Here is a 17383-nt window from a genome sequence, read left to right on the forward strand (position 1 = left end):
AAGTTTAGCAAAGAAAACAGAACATAGTTGCTACTTTGCCAAATTTCTTTACTAAATTATTATTTTATCTTGCCCACTGGATTGGTGAAGATACTGTCCACAGTTTTTGAGTTCTTTGGAGCATTGTCTTCTTTGATTCTCTCAGTGTGGTCAATGGGCCAGTACCATTGACATCACTTGGGAGCTTGGTAGAAATGCAATCTTGGGTACCAACTGAGAAATTCTGAGTCAGAGTTTGAATTTCTCAGGAGATTTTCAGGAGATTCATATCCACATTAAGGCTTGAGAAGCACTGGTATACATGGAATCTCTGTCTTCAAACATATTCCCTTTAAATACCTCTACAGCCAATCACCTATCTAATCCATGCCTTATCTGACCAAGAATAGCTGTATTATATAAATTGTTCTGTTTATTGTCCAAACAGTCCTCAACAAAAACAAGTTGCTCTACCAGATATCATTCTTATCTCATAAGAAATTTGATGTTTGACTTCCAGAAAATCACCTTTAACCTTTAGTACATGTCAGAAGTTAAAACCCTGGTAGTTCCTTTGACTTGATTGATCAGTTTTCCACCAGGCAGTGCTTTCAACAAAGGCTAGTTACAATGCTTTAGCTATTAAGAAATTAAGGCTATACATCTCTAGGGTAAACCACATATGAAAAATATTACTTAATATGGTCAGTGTTTGGGGGTTATCTTAAAGGCAGATAAATCATGGAATTATACATTATGAGTATTCAAAGGGCTCTTAGAAAACTACTTCTTAGTTATATTTTGCAGAAAGTTATGTGTGCAATAAATGTTTAGGGAAAGAATAGAAAGCTGAAAGGAATTTTGTGATGTAGCAATATAGATAAGCTATTGTATATCAGATGGAAAGACTGTGTGGTATTATATCATTCAATAGTAATTTTATAGAAAAGGGTCCTCTTTTTTATTTATTTATTTTTTTTAAGACAGAGTCTTGCTCTGTCACCCAGGCTGGAGTGAAGTGGCATGATCTCAGCTCACCGCAACACTGCAACCTCCGCCTCTCAGGTTCAAGCAATTCTCCTGCCTCAGCCTCCAGAGTAGCTGGGATTACAGGCATGCACCACCATGCCAGACTAATATTTGTATTTTTTTTTTAGTGGAGACAGGGTTTCACCGTGTTGGTCAGGCTGGTCTTGAACTCCTGACCTCATGATGTACCACCTCAGCCTCCTAAAGTGCTGGGATTACAGGCGTAAGCCACCATACTTGGCTGGGTCCTCATTCTTTATGGTCCCTTCAGCTGACCTCTTTGACTTCCATCAAGGAGAGAGCTCTTCCATCTCAGAGGCTTTGTCAGGCAGGAGACAGACATTTCTCTCAGTCACAGTGTAGAAGCCAGACACCAGTTTTTTGAAACCAAACAAATATGCAATTTGTCAGTCTGCAGATAGAGTGTTTCTGCCTTCAGATTCAAAATGGTTTTCATTTATTCATGTAAAAAAAGAAGCATTTCAGTTATAGTTGTAATATTTACTTATCTGATTTCCTCAAAATGGATAACAAATACATGCAGAACTTCCATGCATCAAAAAGATGTCACTTCCTAAAATGGCAATACAACTCCGTATTACAATAAAAACAGATACAATTCAAAATGCCTCAAATAGTTCCAAAAGCAATTATGGCATTTCAGAAGTAAACATTACTTACAAATTCATAACCACCCATCAAAATTATTTCACTAGGGTAAGTTAAGGAAGCAACAATGTATACATTTTGAGTCTTTCTTTTTTTTTTTTTTTTTTTTTTTTTGAGACGGAGTCTCGCTCTTTCGCCCAGGCTGGAGTGCAGTGGCGCAATCTCGGCTCACTGCAAGCTCCGCGTCCCGGGTTCACGCCATTCTCCTGCCTCAGCCTCTCCGAGTAGCTGGGACTACAGGCGCCCACCACCACGCCCGGCTAATTTTTTGTATTTTTTAGTAGAGACGGGGTTTCACCGTGGTCTCGATTTCCTGACCTTGTGATCCGCCCGCCTCGGCCTCCCAAAGTGCTGGGATTACAAGCGTGAGCCACCGCGCCCGGCCTCATTTTGAGTCTTTCTTATTTTTCATAGCCAACTTTGAAAAAAGTGCTTCCAGCAAGTACTGTAGTACAGAGTGCGTAAAACCCTTTGCCATTTACTTAGGAGCATGTACCTGTTTTAAGCTGTGGCTTAAACCATTTACTGTAATAAAGGTATAAAATTCACATTTTCATCCACAGGAACAAGATCTGACCAGTACCATCTGCAGGGGAATAGTGTCTAAGATTAGCAGTCATTTCTTTGCCTAAAAAGAATAGCAGAATAAGCTCCTCTTAAAGGCTGAAAAGAGTCATTCTTCATATCCTGTCCAGAATAATGCTGAATTATTTCTCAACTATAAGTAGTGTTTCATAAATCACAAAAAGAATAAATCTTATTAAAGTAGTTGTAGATTACAAAAACCTAAAGGCAAGGTCCATTCTCCAAAGGACAATGCTGTCCTCACTGATTTTTTATCCTTTTACTTATTTAAGAGGAGACAGTTTCTTTGAAACCTACTTAACTGAAAAAAGGGTCTTTTTTCCTTTTTACAGGAAGTCAAGTGGCAAGTAACCATGGTGGACCAAGCCATCCACTAAATGTCTAAATATTATAATTCTTAGCATTTGACACATGTATGTATAATGGAGAGAGTGTTTATACTGCATAATGTGTAAATAGATAATTTTTATGATGAAATTTTGAAAAAAACCTGTCATATGTATTACATACATTCAGAAAATTAAAGAAATGATAATTTAATATATTTTAAATATGTTGGAAAAGAAAAACATTAATGTTACAATTAATATAAAGTAATAGTCTACAACCTATTCTTGAATAGTCAAAATCTTTTCTATCACTAGCTCTTAATCTGATGCAGTATTATATTCAGAAAACTCTGGTTTTATGTTTCAGAAAGAATAAACTCACTTTTGCATGTCACAGAACAAAATATGAATGCAAAAGTTATAGTTCTCTTAGCTGTGTGAACTTTGCACATTACAAATAACATATTCAACAAGGTAGGTATTTTATAGTCTGCTAGTGATGAAAAATTCAATATGCATATATTTATGTATTGAGTAGATTTATAGCCAACACGCCCACTGCCACTTGGCCTCAGTTCACTTTCGCGTCCTTGAAAAGAACACATTTCACACATTTTAAAAAACATTTAGAAGATTTAAAAGCATTTGCCAATGTCACAAAGCAACAGCAAATGGTATACGCATCTCTAATAAGTTAGCCTAGAAATAGAGAATATAAAATGTGCAATGGGTGTTTTTTATTCTGAACTGAAAAGCTTTCTAACTTTGTTGACTCTCATTGAGGGTAAATACTGGCTTCAAAAATTTAGGAATGAGTGGAGTTCATTTTGCTCCAGTCTGGCACTGATGTGCTGCCATTTGACTGGTATTTGAGAAGTTAAGCTTTACTGAGGGGTCTTCCATAATAGGAAATGAGTAGCAATCAGTTTAAGCATCATTTTGCACAGCACGCAGTATGCTTTTGCTCATTTTGAGATGGTAATACAAAATGTAACAGGACAGAGATCAATATTATAAGGAAGATACACTACATACATAACTGGTACTAGCATATAGAAAAACATGGTGATAGGAAAAATGTTGACTCTGCCTTTATCCATGCAGTGATTTACCTTCAGGATTGCCTGCTGCCTGCTGTTTTTTTTTTTTTTTTTTTTTTTTTTTTTTTTTTTTTTTTTTTTTTTTTTTTTTTTTTTTTTTTTCCTGTAATGTTCTCTAGTTCCATCTGCAGCCGAGAAAAAAATGCCTCCCTTATTCATATGTTCAACAAATATTACTAAGCACCTTCTATGTTTCAGTTACTGAACTAGACTTTGGGGAGGCAATTATGAACAGGCTGGACAAAGTCCCAGTCTTAAGTTTATAGCATAATGAAGAATACACATGAGTAATGAGTCTTTAGAATACTGGGTGTGATTAATGCAATGGCAGGAGAAGTACCAGGTCTTATAAGGGCCCATTAAAGAGGTGTCTAACATAAACTTGAAGAAAGAGAGGAGGATTCCCCGAGGAAGTAATGTTGAAACAGACAGGTTGAGTAAGAATAGGAATAGTCCAGATAAAAGGAGAAAAGAAGCATATTCGAAGAGTAGCTGGCATGTGCAAGAATCAGAAGATTCTGAGAAAACATAGTCCAACTGAGGAAATGAAAGAAATTCTGTATGGCTGAGTTTAGTATATAAAGGGAGAAAGTAATAAGAGGTCATGGAGTAGGCACAGAGAAGCATCAAAACAAAAAGAAATATGGATTCTAGAATCTATCCTAAACATGATGAAGATATCACTAAGATAGGGGATTGTAGTGGAATGGCATATTCACTCTGTTTTAATTGTTTCCATTTGCTGTAATGCGGGGATTGAATTTGTAAAAGGCAAGGTGAAAGACAATGGGAAAGTGATTTTGGTAATCCAAGAAAATATGATAATGGCCTCGATAGAATAATTTTAAAAAATGAAGAAGAAATGAAGAAAGGAGGGACATAAAACTACATCCTCACAATGTAATTTCCATTGCAACAAAGAGACTATTAAGGGTTAATATGAGACTATATCTTAGGATATTTTTGCCACAAGCTTTCAGAAGTCATTACTGTTATAAATATCAGGAATGGAATTGATATTTGAAGTTTAAATTATGGCAAGGAATTTTTCAAGTCACTCCAGCTTAGTCTATGTTGTTCCTTTCCCTTTACAGAATTTTCTTCTACTTCCACATCTTGTCTTTTTTTCTTTATAATTTTCATTTTGATATGTATAAATTAATGTTGATGATGAATATTCTATACTGTCTCAGAGGAAAAATTATCTAGCTTTTCCAGAAGTCACTGCTGCTGCAGCAGGGTTTACCTAGATGGTAAAAGCTACATAGGATTGGAAATTAGGGATAATTTGCATTCACTGAGTCCTAGCACGCACTTTCTATGGAGTATCAAATTAAATAATCACAATAATCGTATGAGATTATTATTATTATCTTTATTTTGTAAAGAACAAACAAGCTCAGAACTATTAAGTAACTTGCCCAAGGTCACAGTTATTACCAGGAGATGGAAAATAGCATTTCAACTTGAAAGCAAATTTATTTTCTTTCTATTATCTTACCCTTCTATAGATATCCACAGGTGTTTTATGAAGGCACTTATGGTGAGCTTAAACTCTCCAAAAAAACCAGGAAGCCATCTTAGGCAAGTAAATAATATAATTCAAAAAGGGAGAGACAGTGATGCTTATAGCACGTGTGAAATACAGTGAGTAAAACAATTTGTTTGAAAGCAGATCACATAGGGAAGGTCCTTCCAAATTGATGTCTTGAGCATTACCCCTTTTTAGCATACAACATACAGTCATACAATATTAAAAATGTTCACTATTCAAATGTCTTTGAAAAACCTTGGGTTGAATTACGTCATCTAAGTTTGTTTTCTGCGTATAAACTTAGAATGCTTAGTATGTTGCTGTGCATCATGAATCTACAGCACAAGGTACTTGTGTGATGCATTTCCTAAAGCCATTTATACATAGAAAAACATTATCCTTGGTTCTACAAGTCATGAATTGTGAAAATAAAGCCTCCCCTGATCCACCCCCACAAAGATATCTAGGGGACACATAATGATTGCCAAGGTAATGGTTGAGTAAGGATTTACTATGAAGAAATAATTAGAAGGTTTTTTCCTTGTGGTGTCAAAAACAGAAGGCTTCAGTGTCCTGTAAATGGTGGAAGTTATGTACTGTGACTATGGACAATGTTGTCATTGGGGAAAGCTGTTTAGGTAAAGGATACATGAGAGCTGTCTGTACTATTGTTGCAGCCTTTTGTCATTCGGAAATTATTTCAAAATAAAGCTTTAAAAATGTAGAAGAGTGAAAGATAACAATTTGGTTGGGGGCAGGGGTGATGAAATTATTATGAGCCTAGAACAGGCAGCTCTAAGTTGCCTTTTCCAGGTCTTTCGCAGGTGAGATGATCTCCTACTGACTAAGAGAGCCAAGGCTCATTCCATATTACCATGTTGTAGAGAACCGGACTAAGAACCCAGTGGATGAAACCCTGAAAGAGATGATTCATTATTGTTTATACAACTCATGTTTGTATCTGAATTGGATAGGGGTTAGGAGAACAAGCACAGGCTGAATCTTTCTCTAGTCATACAAATAGTATAAACAGACACGGAGAGTTACTAGGGAACCTTATAGAGAGATTGGTGTTTCTAATGCTTAATACAAATTATTAATGATGCTATGGAAACATACAACAGTCATTTGCTCGATGGAAGTTGTGTCCATACTGTATCATTCAAACTGAGTGAGTTTATTCACAAAAACATTTTTTGTCAAAATCATTGATTTGCACTAATAACCAGGTTACTTAGTGATTTTTTTTTTAAAAAAACCTATTACTTTTTCTAAACCTAATAATTTTCTTTTTTCTCTTCAAAGCATTTCCCAAAGAGAAGCCAATAAATAAGTCTGACATTCTTTCCCCTGCTCTTTTAGATTTGCTGATAGTCTCTGATTCTCTTGAGCAGAAGTGAGAACATGAGGCTGTTCTTACGGAGAGATGTTCTAGTGCCATGCCTACTATGTGGGGAGGACCAGCTGAGGAGTAGTTCATTTTGATACATGGAAAGCCCTCTCTTTCATATTTGTTTTCCTGTTTTATATTTTGTTTTTTCTTTTTCTGTAGATCCAGTTTTATAAGCTTTATAGTAAATTCCTTTCCATGGAAAGTATGCACAAAATTCCAGTAAGTGAAATAAATGCAAGCCTTCGTAACACTGAATTCTAAATTTGTAGGAAATAATGTTCTAGTGTATTGCTCCTGTAATAATATAAATGCTAATCATTTTTAAAGCGTTGAATTTCTTTCTTTAGTGAAGAGCCTTATAGTGAGATTCCAAAGGAATAATAGAAACACCAATCATTTTGATTAGCATAAAGGGGAGATTCTATTAAAAGTTCCTGTATAAAATAGTTGCTTCTTTAATTTTATGTGTTTTTTTTTTTTTTTTTGCTTCTTTTAAGATGAAATCCAAGCTTTATTCCAGGATTTTATTTTTTATGTAAATGATTTTACTCAAAATGCCCTCCTAAGTTCTTATTTTCAAATGGACTTTATGTGAGAGACTGAATCAATATCTATCGTGTATTTCAAATCTCCATAATTGTATTGAATAGACAGAACAGTCAAGTGGGGAAATTGATGAATATTACTTTGGAAGAAGGAGCTGGCATTATTTGAAAATTTGTTTGGTATGTATGTATGATATGTGATTGTTTAAAAGTCTTCAAATGAAAGCTTCATTAAGTAGTCTTTTCGAAGTACTTAGGAAATTTTTTAAAGAAAATCTGCAGGCCAACAATATGTCTATATAAGAATAAATGTTATGTGTCTCAACAAATCAAAAATAACACGTTATTCTGTATTTCTAATAAAAAATGAGCTGCTCAATGAAAATATAATTTAACCAGTACTGTGAAGGAGGATGAGGGAGATGGAATAACTAATAGTTAATAAAATTGACTCTAGAATCAGGTAGCCATGGATTAAATTCCAGCTCCACCACATTCTAGCTATGTGACTTTGAACAGGGTTTTTTTTTCTGACTCAGTTTCCGTTACCTTATCTGTTAAGATTAGACGAGAGAATCATGCACAGAAAGCCACACTTCTGAAGCATAGGAATTGATTATAATGTGTGTTACTCTTACCAGTAACCTTAGTTATATCAGTTAGTTGGCTATACTATCACTAGTGTCATCATTTGCTCTTACTATGATTGTTGCTATCAACATGGGTGACTACTTTAACATAAGCAAAGTCATTTCAACAGAGCAGTGCTTTATCCACCTTTTCACTTCCAATTTTTAAACACTTTCGTTTTTACCAACTTTGATACAATACCTAAAATATAAGATGCTGAGTACCCACTAGATATCAGGCTTTCTAGTAGGAACCACAAAGACACTTGTCTCTCACAGGAGAGGGTGAGCCGCCATTTAGGCAAACAACACATTTTGGAAAATGTGGTAATGAAAGCTTGTGCAGGGATAAGGAAATGAGGAAGAGATAGCTCTGTCTGGGGTGACAAGGAAGGAATCCAAGGGGAAATGACGTAAATTGATCCTTACAATATGATGATGAGACATTTCCCAGAGACAAGGGAATAGTAATTCAAGCAGGTGGAATAGTATGTGCAAAAGCCTAGAGGGTTGATAAAGCTGACCTCATTTATAGCATTCATTGTTGTTCTTAATTATTGTTGGAGCAAACATGCAAGATCAGAAAACAGTAGCACATGTGCTTGGAGAATTAAGCAGAGGCCAGATTAGTAAAGGATTTGTGGATCATGATGAAAGGCTTAGCTTTACTCGGTAAAAATACAAAGCAATTGAAAAGTTACAAGCGGGCTAGTGATGACTGTAAAATGTCCTACAGAGAAGAAGTTGAAAAATGAGTATTGGGAGGAGTACTTAAAGTGGAGGAGGAAAAATAATAAAGCTATGACAAGAATCCCAGTAAAAGGCAAAGAAGAGAGTAACAATGGAATGAGAGGCAAAGATTTGAGGGAAAAAACCCTAGAGGAAAACATAAACAAGCCACAGTGTTTGACTTTGCATCAGGGGTTTGGGAGCTTAAGAAATGAAGTGGGCACGCTGACTGTCAGTCAGTCAGGGGAAGAGGAGGAGGGGGGATTTTGATTCTGAGAGTCCTGAGAGGGTGCACATTGCAGGATCTGCCAGGCTAAGCCCTACATTGGCTGATGCTCAGTAGGGTTTTGGCTATAGGTTCGCAGGCCTTGAGAAGAGGTCACGACCATAGATTTAGCTCTGAGATATACTAGAAATCACTGAAACTCCACTGGGAAGGAATAAAGTGAAGGAAAGAAAGAAGAATAAGGCTGATACTGTTAGTATCACTAAGTGGACAATGTAAAAAAAATTGAGGCAGCCATGAAAACTGGGAAAGATTAAGCAAGGAAAGAGTCTCTAGGTGAAGGAAGTGGTCAGCAGATTTCAATTCTACAACGAAGGTCGGGGTAAAACACGTCCATTAGATTGGCAGTTAGTGTGACCTCTATGAAGACAGTTTCAACAGACGGGCAGCGAGCATAATCCAGATTGTGACATTCAGTAAATAAATGAGAGGGACTGACAATGTTGGCAATTCCTAAGTATGAAGTTATAATTCAGGGTCAAAAATGGCACTAACATAGCTAACCTGGGCCTAGGCCACACAAATGTAGCAAGGGCTATGATAGATCTCAGCTTACTTATCTTATGGTGACCATAATAGGAAATTGTCTGCCAGAACATAGCTCTGCCTTATCCTCTGCTATTAAGGAGGGCTAGAGAATAAGGGTAAATGTCTTGACTTCAGTATCAATCAAATGTTGGAGTCTCTGGTTACTTAACTATCAGTTGTCAACCTGAAAATGGTTGATCTGGAAATATTGAGATCTACAACCACAGTCCCAGTTGGAATGTTCACATTTGAACCAAGTTTGTCTTTCCAACTTTCCAAACTGCTCTGTTGGACTAGAAGGGTAAAGTACATTATCTCCTGCTATTTCATTTTTATTAAAACTGTTTGAACTTGGAAATGAGGCCTGATGGTCCCATTTTCAGAAGGCTGAAGGTCACTGGGTGTTTCTGTTCAAAAAGAGAAAACAATGTGTAACCCCTCTGGCACCATAATCGAAAGAAATAGTGTGGTGATTACAGCCCTGCACTGAGCTGGCGGCTGCTACAAATACTAGAACCGCATTTGATAGGATCCTGTATTACCTTACAACAGAGTATCATTTCTTACAGTTCCAAGGTCAATGTCTCTTTCTCAAATAACATTTTGGACCTATAATTGTTCATCTACATGCTAGCAATTATGGGGGAATTGATCAGCCAGTAATTAATGCCATGCTATTACACTTTTTAATTTGTAGATTATGCAGCTGCAAGCGTTCTCACATTTTTAATTTGTATATTATACAGCCACAAATGTTTACAATGCCCTTTTTAATCTCCTTACACTACCACCGCCATTATTCACTATAGATTAATGATACCCCGGATGCTGGGGTTTATTTCATTTACCGATCTTACCAGGAGAGCAGTTAACATTACTTTGCTCTATTACTTAATGTCTTACTGCAGCTGCTAGTGAGCATTGGTTACCCTTTAAAATATTACCAGCCAGTTATTTTTTTCCCAATTTTTTTAGCTCTCTTGTCACCAACAATATGACTCTGTGGTAATATTATACTTTATTTCCAAATTTATTTCAACTGGTTCCATCAGAGATATTTAAATAATTCATTTTGAATAACACAAATGACCTGAGCCACTCCTTACCCACTCTTGTCTATTTAAGAGCCTATTTTGGGTTATGTAACTAATACAAAACTTTTTTTTTTTCCTCCACCTACCTTTTTTCCCATACCAGTGAGCTGAATGAATTATAAAGAAAATTGCAAATGGTACTGGAATTCTTTTCAATTAGCCAGAAATAGATATTCTCAATATTGGTTGGGCATAATAAGCCTTAATATGTTAAGGTGATTCAGCTGCCTGTGGCTGGGGTTATTATGGAGCATTCATTTCCCTTAGTTTTCCTTAAGGTGATCTGCAGTTTTAAGGGGAGGGCTGTATCTGTCTTTTTTGATAAGGCATTGCGACAACTTTAACAGTGGCACTGCTGTAAGCCATCAGGATGTGCAACATCCACATCACAGCAGAATTCTATGAAACACATCATGTGTAAAATACTGTATCAGTTATTGGGCAGAATATACCAAAATGAAAGAATGTCTATCATCAAAGCATTTATATTCTTTTATGTAGCAGTGATGAAAGAAATACGTAAAAAATTAATATTAATCCATAACTGAACTACAGGAATGAAATAATTATATGACAGCGCAATGAGAAAGGTTTCCCAAGGCTTGTGATAAATGGACAAAAAGCTTTATAACCAATTAGAGGAATGGCTTTTCAGACAAAGGAGAGAGTGAATCCAGGAGGAACAACTTGAGCTGAGCTTCCAAAGAAGGAGGCATCAGAATAAGATGAGAGCAGAGAGAAGAACTTTCCCTGCAGAGACTGCAAAATGAATAGGTGCTTCAAGTGATCAATGCTTGTTATATATTCAAGGGACAGAAAAGAGATGAATATGGCTTGAAGAAGGTTCTTGGTGAAGAATAGTAAAACTTAAAGCTGGAGGAGAGATCCAGTCGTGTGATAATTCTAGAACGCCAGTATAAGGATTTAAGGCCTCTGCGGGGTGTTTTTGGTGGGCATTTTAATGATGAATCTTTATTTTTATTATAGATTTATTCACTTAGAGAAAACTACAAGTGCATTTTTATTACATAGACATGTTGCATAGTGGTGAAGTCTTGTTTTGCTTGTTGTTAAATTTTGTTGTTTTTGTTGAGTGTCATAAAAGCAGTATTTTGATGAGAGTAAAATGGTAGTGACTGATGTCAAAATCACTCAGGAGGCTGATGAATTTAACTCAAGTGTGTGATGATAAAATTGTGAAGACTGACAATATTTTCCAGCAGTTTCTAGTTACCTGGCATAGTCCACCTTTCTCCTTCCTTACGATTCACCCCAAGACCTTTAATCACCTCTCCTCTCTGCTCCAGCTCTGAAAATCCTATCCACTTTTATGGGTTCAGAAACGAAATGCTGCATTAGCTTTTATTTACAAAAAATTTTTATTTTTTTCTGTTTGAATGTAATAATACAAACGCATTTGAATGTAATAATACAAATGCATATGTCTTGTTTCCTAAATTGTTATAATCATTATAATAATTATGTTTCAGGCATTATATTAAGAATTTTATACACATTATTTTATTTTATTTCATTTCTATTAATATAATCACCTCAGAGGTAGGTGCTTTTATTTCATTTTTAATAATAAAGTGAACCCAGGTTTCCATTTACATAACATAAATGACAGAGTGAAAATTTAAACTCCAGTCTACCAATTGTATTCATTTCTTTGCTCATGCATTTGTTCATGTATTCCTTCATTCACTGACATTCATTAAGTTTATACTTGATACCAGACTTAATTCTTTGCTAGGAATACCTTATAAACAATTACAGCTGGAGTCCCTGTTGCTTGATCTTATAGCTGAGCAGAAAAAAAAAAAATGCGTTCTGTATGTTGAGCAACTCCTACTCGCAAATTTTAACAACCAAGTCCTTTTTGAAGTCTCCCCGTGTGTCTTCAAATTTATTCTCCTCTCCCTGAATGGAATGTAGGTAAATTCCCATGATTTGGGGGTGATTTCATGTAACAAATATTCTCTTGTAGATAATTAATAAGTAGAGATACAGTAAGAATCACAACCTTATATTTTCTCTAAAGTTATGGTCTCTCCTGTTTTGTAACTTAGCAGGCTGCAGGCCAGTGTTTCACATTAGGAGGAGAGATGCCTCGCTGGTGTCTGCAGGACCCTGGCTTGTGGATGGTTTCCTCCTCTTCCCTCTTGTTGACTTTGACTTATGCTGATCCTTCCAGGGTCAGAGTTTGGAAGGGAGGAGCCTACAGGTGATTGTAGACCTCACCAGACTAAAATGTGAGATGGCTGCAATCTCTCTGGGCCAGGCATGTTGGGGAAACTGACTGTAGCTCAAGTGGGCCATAAGGAGACCTGTGGTCCCCTTGACGTGGCTGGTTCACTCTCCTGAAGCTGATTACTCAAAGCACCTTCCTTAGCCCTTGACCTCACATAGGAACCTTCTTCTCTTTTCTACTTAGTTCTTTTGGCAGCTGGTAGAACATCTGAGTGGATTTAAGGGGACATCATGTGTCCCAAGGGGTGTGCTTTTTATTCATCCGTTTTGTTTTCAAAGTTCAGAATTACAGATCACCCAAGGCATCCAGATACCTTTCTTCCTTCACTTTACTCTCAGAACAGGTATCCAGCCCCTTTTCTCATGCCAAGATTCTCTCACACACAAATCCAGTGAGCCAGCAGCGTGTGTAAGGGACACATCTTAACTCTCAAACAGGTTTCTATGGAGCTTTTTGGTTTTTAATTTGAGATATTCAGGAAAAGTATGTCTATCCCTACCTTATTCTGAAGAAGGTAGTATCTTCTACACCCAGACTTTCTGTAGCATAGTCCTTTTCTAGGCCACTCAGTCTTATCTTACAGACTGAAATAGGATGGCTCCATAAGGGTGCAAACTGTTTTCTATAACTTCCTTTGCAAGTCCTGTAGATAGGTTCACACCACACCTTAGAATGTGGCATTTACTGTCTTAGAACCTCAATTCTAGTGTAATGCCATGCTACACAGATAAATAGAAAAAATAAGGTTACATAGTGATGAGTGCTATTAAGAAAACAAGAGACACTAGTGTGAAATAAAGGGATGAGGAGGGCAGTGTTTGAAGTTGTGGTCTGGAGAACATCTTATAAGAGATAGTATTTAGCAGGAACCTGAGAGACAAGTAGAAACTCATGCAAAGATCAGGGACAAAAACATTCTATGCAGAGAGTTAAAAGCTCTGATGCATTAGTCCGTTTTCACATTGGTATAAGGAACTGCCCAAGACTGGGTAATTTCTAAAGATAAGTGGTTTAATTGACTTACAGTTTTGCATGTCTGGGGAGGCCTCAGAAAACTTACAATCATGGTAGAAGGGAAAGCAGGCATGCCTTACATGGCAGCAGGAGAGAGAGAGAGAGAGAGAGAACAGGAAATACTACCATTTATGAGAGAGGGAGAACAGGAAATACTACCATTTATAAAACCATCAGATCTCATGAGAATTTATTCATTATCACAAGAGCAGCATGGGAGGAAATGCCCCCATGATCCAATCACCTCCCATCTGGTCCCCCCACCCACGACACCTGGGGATTATAGGGATTAAAATTCAAGATGAGATTTCAGTGGTGACACAGAACCAAACCATATCACCTACCAATAGAATAGATTGAATAGTTTAAAGAGTGGAAATAAATCCTGTAGGTCTGGAGCAAATCCTACAATGGAACAAGGGCTGTGGGACAATGGTCTCCCCAATCATGCATATATAAAATTACCTGGGGGGCTTGTTAAAATGTCAGTTCCTGGTTTTCCTCTCAGAAATTTTGACTCAATAGACCTGGAGCGATGCTGATCCCAGAGGATACTACTCTTGCTGAGTGGCAGTGCTATACGATGTAAGGTCAGAGGAATAAGCAAAAAGTCAGAGAAAGTAGTTTGGATGTTATTTTAATTCACTGAGAAAGTTTTGAGGCACTGGAGAGCCATCATCTAATTTGAAACTTTAAAGATGATTGTACTAGTCCATTCTCATGCTATTATAAAAGACTGCCTGAGACTGGGTAATTTATAAAGGAAAGAAGTTTAATGGACTCATAGTTCTGCAGGGCTGGGGAGGCCTTAGGAAACTTACAATCATGGCAGAAGAGGAAGCAAGCACTTCCTTCTTCTTATGGTGGCAGGAAGAGGAAGTGCCAAGCAAAAGTGGGAAAAGCATCTTATAAAATCATCAGATCTCATGAGAACTCACTATCACAAGAACAGCAGCATGGGGGTAACTGCCACCATGATTCAATTACCTCCCACCAGGTGCCTCCCATGGCACATGGAGATTATGAGAACTACAATTCAAGATGTGATTTGGGTGAGGACACAGCCAAACCATATCAATTGGTAATTTGGGTCAACTACATAAAATGGAGTTTGAAAGTAGATTAGTCCAGACAACGTTAAAAATTCATTTTATTTACCTCCAAGTAAACCACTTTGGGTAACAGCTTCACTCCTATGCAGGGGGACAAAGCTGCTTAGAATAACTCAAAGCCTTTGGCCCCGAGCAAATAGCACAATGGCCTCAGCCTTTGTGTCTCTACGTTGTTCAACCATATTTGTTCTTATACTTCACGTTAAAGTGAACATCAAGATCAGTACCAGAACTTAGCCAATTAATAAAAGTAAAATACATGGATTTTTTTTTCTTATTTTTCACAAGAAGTATGTCTGTGGGTATGGGGATCCTAAGAAGAGGACTACAGGTAATATGTCATAATCGTTTTAGGGTCATGTGTCAGCCTTATACATCTTTCTTCCCTCTCTTCCATTGTAAACTTGCCAGCCTCATTGGCTCTGGTAACATGAATGTTACTGTGCTCAGAGATTTAGCTTTATCAGTAAAATGTGCCAGTATATTGATCTAGTTAAGGAACTAGATCATGTTAACTACATGGAAAGTTCTGGAACTTATCAGTTTTTTAAGCTTCCCTTAAAAACATGTTAGGTAACTAATTGTCCAAGAGAGGGCAAACAACACATTTTTAAAGGACATCTCTGCAATGGTAACCAAATTCCACTCCATTGATATGTTCTTCTCTCAAATGACTTAAAATTCTAAATTAAGGATATAAAATTTATGTGAATAATGTTATTTAGTGCAAGTTTACTCAACCTGAAATTTTATTCTTAAGTGCCAAAAGGCTTCATATTATGATCAAGATGAAAAAGAAAGTAGTTGCCCCAATCGTCCGGATTTTTTCTCTAAAATTCTATCTCATTAAAAACTATATGGAAATGGCTTATATATATTTTTCTATTTACCTATTATTTTCATTTCAAACGACCAGTCAATGATTATTCTCTCAATTAAATCTTAACTCAGGAATTATTAAGAACTAACATAAGAGTTTGCAAGATGTAAAAACTCAGGAATCAATCTAACTCTTCTGCTGAAGTAGTAACTACAGATGTGTCAAAGTCACAAAACAACAAAACAAAACAAAGACAAGAAATGAGAGTTAATACAAATATTGAGTGCTAAAAAGGAGGGTGTTTGCAGGTTTAAAACCAAGAAGTACTTCAAGTAGATAGTAGAACAGAAGGAATTGCTTTTGAACTTCAGTTTTCACAAAGATAAAGAAGTACAACATACTAAGACCCTGACCCTGCATCCCAGGCATTCCTGGACCAAACTGAAGGTTGGGGTGCTATTTCTTGTGGCCCAATAATGACATGCAGGTGAAATGGGGAGGAAGGGAGTTTTTATTTCTACAACGGGTTACCGGGAGAAGACCTAGAAATTATCGCCAGACAGACTCAAAATTACAAAGTTTTCCAGAGTTTGTATACCTTCTAAGCTATATGTCTATGTGTAACTGTGCATTAATCTAAAGACATAAGTGGTTAAATTCTTTTAATCTATAACTAAGGTCTGAGTCATGAAGACCTTCCTCTGTGGCCTCAGTAACTTTACTTAATCTAAATGGGTCCAGGTGCTGGGTTGATTACCCTTAGCTTGTCTCCTACTAAGTCATGGAGGTCTGGGGAGTTCCTTCTGACCCCCAGTAAACTTGTTTGTGGAGACCTGGGGCATTTCTTCAGACCCCCAATAAACTTGTTTAATCCTAAGTGGGTCTTGTTAAGAATTTTTTCATTATTTTGTCATGCTTTAAGGCTCAGGAAAGGCCTAGGCAAAACTCTTGGTGGGCTTTTGTTATATTCCAGCGTTCGTATAAAGGCACTGGCTTTTTTTTAAGCTTTTACTATTCAGCTTAACCATTCAGTCAGTACTGAAACAATTGTTATGGAGGTCTGCATTAGTGAGACCTGGCCTGCCACACAGGGGCTTGATTAAGAGTAGCTGGAGCTCAGGGCTAAATGGCCCTGATGTGCCCTGACACTAGTGTCCCTGGGTAGAGCAAAGTAGACATGCATTTCAATCTAGAGTGCCCTTGGTGTTTCTGGTTCCTGGTCATGGGATGAAAACATAAAATGAGGGGGATCCTTGTTTTATCCCATTTGTAGATATAAACAAAAAGGGAGTTATTTGTTAGTGAGAGCTCTACAAAAAAAAGAAGCCTTTGGCAGAGTTCCTCCAGGACATGTCAAGGAAGAGAAACACTGAGTATTCTCAATGATCCAGAACCCAGAAAGGAGACCTCTGTTAGGGGAGGAATATTTCATGTGTGTGTGTGTGTGTGTGTGTGTGTGTGTGTGTGTGTGTGTATGTGTGTGTGTGTGTTTGACCTGGATGAAATATTTCTCAGTTTATCAATCTTCTCCTTTAAAATTGATTTTTCAACATTATCCAAGAATGGTCCAAGGGACAGGTGGTAATTAAATCTTTGTGCATTTATGACAAAATAATAATAACAACAAGAAAAATGAGTTTGCTTTTTCTTCATGTAAAATGGATGTGATTTATAGGATTGTCTTTTGTCCTAAGGTGCTATTTTTTATATTTTTTCAGTAGTAAAATACAACTTATTTTATTTTAAAAATGGCT

The sequence above is a fragment of the Symphalangus syndactylus genome, chromosome 1, assembly GCF_028878055.3.
Source record: "Symphalangus syndactylus isolate Jambi chromosome 1, NHGRI_mSymSyn1-v2.1_pri, whole genome shotgun sequence".
In the NCBI taxonomy this organism is placed as follows: domain Eukaryota; kingdom Metazoa; phylum Chordata; class Mammalia; order Primates; family Hylobatidae; genus Symphalangus; species Symphalangus syndactylus.